At 48.9% G+C, this 5,710-nt stretch overlaps 1 pseudogene across 1 annotated transcript; it reads left to right on the top strand.

The window, feature by feature from the left end:
* Positions 1-362: 362 nt before the first annotated feature.
* On the top strand, positions 363-3,974 carry LOC147992604 (protein FAR1-RELATED SEQUENCE 5-like; annotated as a pseudogene). The gene is made up of 7 exons (XR_015609388.1): positions 363-482; positions 560-901; positions 1,135-1,399; positions 1,494-2,184; positions 2,288-2,745; positions 2,861-3,108; positions 3,193-3,974. The product of XR_015609388.1 is annotated as a protein FAR1-RELATED SEQUENCE 5-like (transcript).
* Positions 3,975-5,710: the final 1,736 nt, after the last annotated feature.

The raw sequence follows: 5,710 nt of genomic DNA, 5'->3' as shown, positions 1-5,710 counted from the left end.
CTGTTAACTGCTTGGAACTGTTCGGAAGGGAATGTCGTAAACATGATATCTTCACGATGTTTGGGAGCGGCGTTTTGGCACCCGGGTCCAGATGATCCCGCTATCAGCGCCGTCCAGAAACGCGCTGTGATCCGTGACCTGTATTCCTATGCTAGCAATACGGGGAGTGGATAATGCCATAAGGTATGTGTACGTTGGTAGTCAGATGGACGGTCGTTTGCGGGCGTCCAGAGGCCGTTAACGGACTGCAGCCGAGCCGTTTGAGGCGTCGTTGACGATGTTGGCAGCTGTACTGAGCTGGACCCACCTGGCGGTATTGGTACACATGGACGTGGCAGCACCACCACAAAGGGTTTGCCCCTGGGGTGGGGTTGGGGATCGAAAAAAAAAACAGAGGGGTGGGTTGCTGCATCTGCGGCGGCGGTGTGGCCGCGCCGGCGGAGCCGTTTTGCAATGGATTTCCCCGTTTCTCCGGTTGACAAGTAAGTTTTTTGATTTATTCGTTCTGAGGCTTAGATTGAGCTTGCTAGTGGTTATCTCCTCCGCTGATTGTTAGCAGATTGCCAATCTTTCCAGATGAGGCATCTAGCGCGGCGGCGCTGCTCGAGATGTGCGGGCGCGGTGCAGAACGCACCGGCGAGGGATCTCGTGGGGCAGTCCTGTGCGGGGCAGCGCGGACCTCTGCTGAAAACACCGGTCGTTTTTTGGGCGAAGAATCAAGTGTTGGCGGGGTTGGAGGACCTATGCCCTGTTTCAGCGAGAGCGAAGGCGACAACGCAGATGCAATCCAGGATGAGGAGCAGAAAGAGGCTGCAATGGGAGAAATTGGTGAAGACGACGATGCTGCCACTGTTCAGTCCACTGGGAAGGTAGATCCTCAGGCTCCAGGATGGACAAAAAGGTATGTCATTTTCAGAACTGTTTGTGCACTTTCCTGAAAGTATCATCTTTACTTGAAATGAAAAAAATCCGACAGTATGTTTCAATAAGCAGAAATGAAAAAAACGTTTCCACTTTGTTGCATGTATTGCTTGGTTCAGACGCTAGGGGATGTTTAGTTGCTTGATTTAGTTTGCGTCTTCAGTGATGGTACTGTTGTTGTTGTGCTTATGAAAAAACTGTGAATGCCTACAGGGTAAGAGTTGGGAATCAGCCGTTGGATAGAGTTTCATGTCCTGAGAGAGTAGGGGCACTGGAGCAAACAATCAGGGGATATGCTGAAAAGCTCGGGGATCATGTGCTTGAGCCACTAATTGGGATGACATTTGATTCATTGGGCGAGGCGTACGATTTTTATAATTTGTATTCTTGGGAAAATGGCTTTGGCATCAGATACGGCAAAAGCATGCTTAATGCAGAGAAGACAAAGTGTATGCAGGAAGTAGTATGTGGATGTGCCGTGAGTTCTTCCACGCTTTATCATTAACGAGCATGAATAAGTTTTGGTTGGATGATGGAAGTTAATGCTAACAACTAGATGTGTTTTTTTCCAGGGGAAACCAACTAGGGAGAATAGCAGGTCCTGCCGGTGTGAGTGCCCCGCGATGATAAGATTGTTGAGAACATCAGACAATGGCTGGTACATAACAGAGCACAGACCAAGTCATAATCATTCAATGACGCAGACATGCGGCGAGAAAGTGCATTGGCTGTCACATAAGCACATAGACATGTACACCAAGGATTTGGTGAAGCAGCTAAGGCAGAATAATGTGAATGTCACAAAGGTGTACAGCATAATTTCAAGTTTTTTCGGGGATGCTGAGAAAGTTCCATTTACTAAAAGATCACTGCGAAACCTGTGCGGTAAGATTAACAGAGAGCAAGCTGAGGATGATGTCAAGAAGACAATTGATGTCTTTGCTGAGATAGCAGCTAAAGATCAGGAATTTGTTTTTAGAGTACAACCAGATAACGGCTGTAGGATTAAGAATTTGATGTGGGCTACAGGCAGCAGTAGAAACCAGTACATGTACTTCGGGGATGTGGTCACATTTGACACAACATACAGGACAAATCTATATGACATGCCGTTCGGGTTGTTTGTTGGTGTGAACAACCACTTTCAGAGCATCATATTGGCTGGGGTTCTTCTACAAGACGAGCAGGTTGAGAGCTTCGAGTGGGTCTTCAGTGAGTTCGTCAGGATGATGGGAGGGAAGGCTCCCGTAACTATCCTCACAGGTATGAGAACAGCTGGCAAAAGTCCTCTGTTTTTTGCATCAAAAATGTTCATTGGAAAGATATAAACATTTTTTTGATTATTGTGAATGTTGCTGTTGAGCAGATCAATGCAGAGCCATGTAGGTGGCTTTGAAAAGTGTTCTTCCCTCGACGGCTCACCGGTGGTGCAAATGGCATGTGTTGAAAAAGGTGAAGGAAACTCTTGGGCCGATGTACACGAAGTAGACAGATTTCCATGATGAGTTCCACAAGGTGGTTAATCACATGCTTACAATTGATGAGTTTGAGCAAGCCTGGAAGATGTTGATAGAGAAGTACAACCTAGAAAGCCACATCTACCTTTCTCAAGTGTATGAGGTTAGGCACAAATGGGCGAAGCCATTTTTCAAGGATGTGTTCTGTGTTAAGATGACCAGCACGCAGCGGAGTGAGAGCGCTAACAGCATGCTGAAGTCATATGTCCCCCCGGGATGCCCAATGCATATGTTTGTGAAACATTACATGCGCCTGCAGTTTGCCCGGGATGCGGACGAGAGCTATGAAGAAAATCGGAATAAAACTGTGAGTATGCTTCAGGTTTTTTTTTACGTTTTAGTTGGTGCTGGCGTGCTTGCAATCCATTGAACCATCGTTGATGTACTGATCGGATGTGAAAATTCTGTTATTTGCTAAACAGGGTGGTGTGGTAGTCAAATGCAATATGTCATTGGAGAGGCATGCGGCGAAGGTGTACACACGGGCGATGTTCGAGAAGCTAGGAGATCTGTTGTACCAGGCTCATGCATATAGAATTGAGGAAGTCGAAAAGGGTAAGATTTACAAAGCGACACACACGCAAGCAGATAGGTGTGAGAGGTGGTCCCGGGTTGTCTTTGAGGTGAAGATTTTGAACACATGGGCATGCCGTGCTGCCACATGCTTAAGGTACAACAAGATGAAAGATAGTTTTATGGATAGAGAAAATTAGCTTGCTGGTGCTATCACCATCTGATTTGTCCTGTCTTGCAGGTTATGGATGTCGTTGGCTACACTGAAATACCTTCAAGGTTGATAATGAAAAGGTGGACTAGGGATGCGAGGGATGTTCTCCCATCACACCTGCAGATATACCAGCGAGACCATGCTGGGAGCAGGACGATGACGCATCGGCACACAGCTTTGTACGTGCACGCGATGGAGCTGGTTCGGCTGGGCAACGCATCAATAGAGGCATACGAGAAAGGCATGAAGATAATTAGGGATGGGATTGTTGCGTTGGCTGAATATGATGATCAGAGAGATGGCTTGGCCTTGGAGGACAGGGTTCCTTTGGCAAACATGGAGGCAAGGCAATGCGAAGGGGCAACACCGGAAATGGCTGGCCATGGAGGAGAAATGAATGTGGATACTTTGGCTGGCCTCGATGCACCAGAGAGGAGGAGGAAACTTGGTCGACCAACGAGCAGCAGAGAAAAGGCGCCGTATGAAGAGTTGAGTAAGAGAACCAGGTATTGCAGCATTTGCCGCGGAAAAGGGCACAAGAAGACGACTTGCCCGGAAAGAGGTGATCTTCCAAAAAAACCGAGGAAAGAAGCTAAATGCAGCAACTGCGGTGTTGCCGGTCACAGGCGGAACACCTGCACTAATGCGGAGGCTGTTAAACTGCAGGCGTGCCCATGACAGACCTGGTAGTGTTGTATCTGTATGGATATGTTCTACTAGTCTTGCAATGTAGTTTTTTCCAAGTGGTTGCGGTTTTAATTGTACGTGCGGTTGCCGTTTTAATTTTACGTGAAGTACGTTTGTGTTGATGTTGATCCGTATGGTATGAAAAGTTTGTCTTGTAAGAAAAAAACTGCAGGCTACAGTGGCGATCAGTAGCCACATAGGTCGATGTGTGTGTTTTTTAAGGGCGGTGCGTGTTCTGCTATGTGGGGCCATGCTTCAGTTTGAATTTTGAATTTTGAACGATTGAGGAGGTACTGCTTTGTGGGGTGAGTGGTAAGGGGACGCACCACGTCGGCTTTCATGCCTTTAAGTAGCCAAAGCTCACCGAGCTGGCGGTTGGGGACATACAAGGCAAAAGAGCACCATCTAGCCCAGGCACACATCGTATCGATTCAGTTGCTTCCTCGTCATGGCGCCGTCGTTTAGCTGGCCAAGCTCGGGCATCCTGTCGGCCGGCTTAGCGTGCGAGCTAGACAGCGATTTGTTCGCGCATGTACGTGCTCGAAGTTTCTTTAATTGCTAGCGGACAGAAATGGTTGCCAACAAATTGTCAAGTCTGCGTACAGGAACCTATTCGCCCCTCATCCCGTACAGGAACCAGAAGGGCGTGGTTTCGGAGACCTGCTCTCCCGTCGACCGTGTACGCAGCGGATGGGGTGGAGTCACCGGCGGCAGCAGCAGCAAGGGAACGACGGTGGGCGTGCACGTGGAGCAGATGTGATCTGTTCGTGGCGGTTAGGGTTAGGAGACACTGCACACTTATATAGGTGCAGCCGCGTGGAGAGACGTGGGCTCGACCCACATCCGAGTCCGTGACAGCTCATGGTTCGACGTCTCAGATCGTGGCCCAGCTGTCAGAGAACTCTTCGTTAGTGACTGGCAAAAATAAGCGCGTAGGTGTGATCTCGGCTCGGCTCAATCCTGCAACCTGCGGCGCCGCGCCGCGCCGCGTCGCGGCGTGACGAGGCGTGGCGTGGCGAGGCGGGCGGCGGAGGAGGAGTGCGCGAGGGCCTCTTCTCTTCTCAAGCTCCAATAGCATGTAGAAGAGAAACCCTTATAAGGAGGTCCAACTCCTCTTCCACTTCCGGGGTGGGACTAAACTTCCCGCTACACCTAGTGCCATATAACCCACATGGGCCCTTAGAGATTTTTTTAGAAATTGCTATATGGGCCTAGAGCCCATCTCAAATTTCAGCAATCCCCCACCAGATCTCGAGGGCCCACTGTGTCCTCTGTTCCAATTACTGTTTCGATATACCAGTGTTTCAGTGAAGATCTGTTAAGGTTGAGCTTCACCTACTGCTATACGTTAGCTGTAGCGCCTTATTAGTAGCGCCGGTGCCCGCGCTACTGAGAGGCCCAAAACCCTCACTGCTGGTAGGCTTTTCCCTAGTAGTGTACACTCCTTCACAACTGAACAATGGACTATGCCTTGAATTGTCAGTTTTGCGTAAAGAAGTTTCACCACATGTCTTACTAGTACTAGGCCGCCGAAGACTGACCCCTCGGGTGGAGCATATAAGTCACACTCCTGGCCTATTCATGAGCTTACTAGAGATCACCCCAATCTCATAGACCGTGACCAGCAGTCGGGCTCATATAGGTGTGTTCCTCCAAAGATCGCTCCGTAGGATAGCATCTTGCTTATATAAGCTTCGGAACACATTAAGACAGTAGTCGTCCTACCATACAGTATCGAGAGTATTGCATCTCCAACGGAGTGGGTTAGTATAGTTACTCTCCTCAGTTCACCACTGGCTTGTTTTTCCCAGGTCCTAATTCACGGGATCTCCGATCACATACGTTGGGTTACTAGCAT

This window comes from Triticum urartu, chromosome 1A (assembly GCF_056163025.1).
Source record: "Triticum urartu cultivar PI428250 chromosome 1A, HENAU_Tu73, whole genome shotgun sequence".
NCBI classification, from domain to species: domain Eukaryota; kingdom Viridiplantae; phylum Streptophyta; class Magnoliopsida; order Poales; family Poaceae; genus Triticum; species Triticum urartu.
This window is presented reverse-complemented; position numbering and strand designations above follow the sequence as displayed.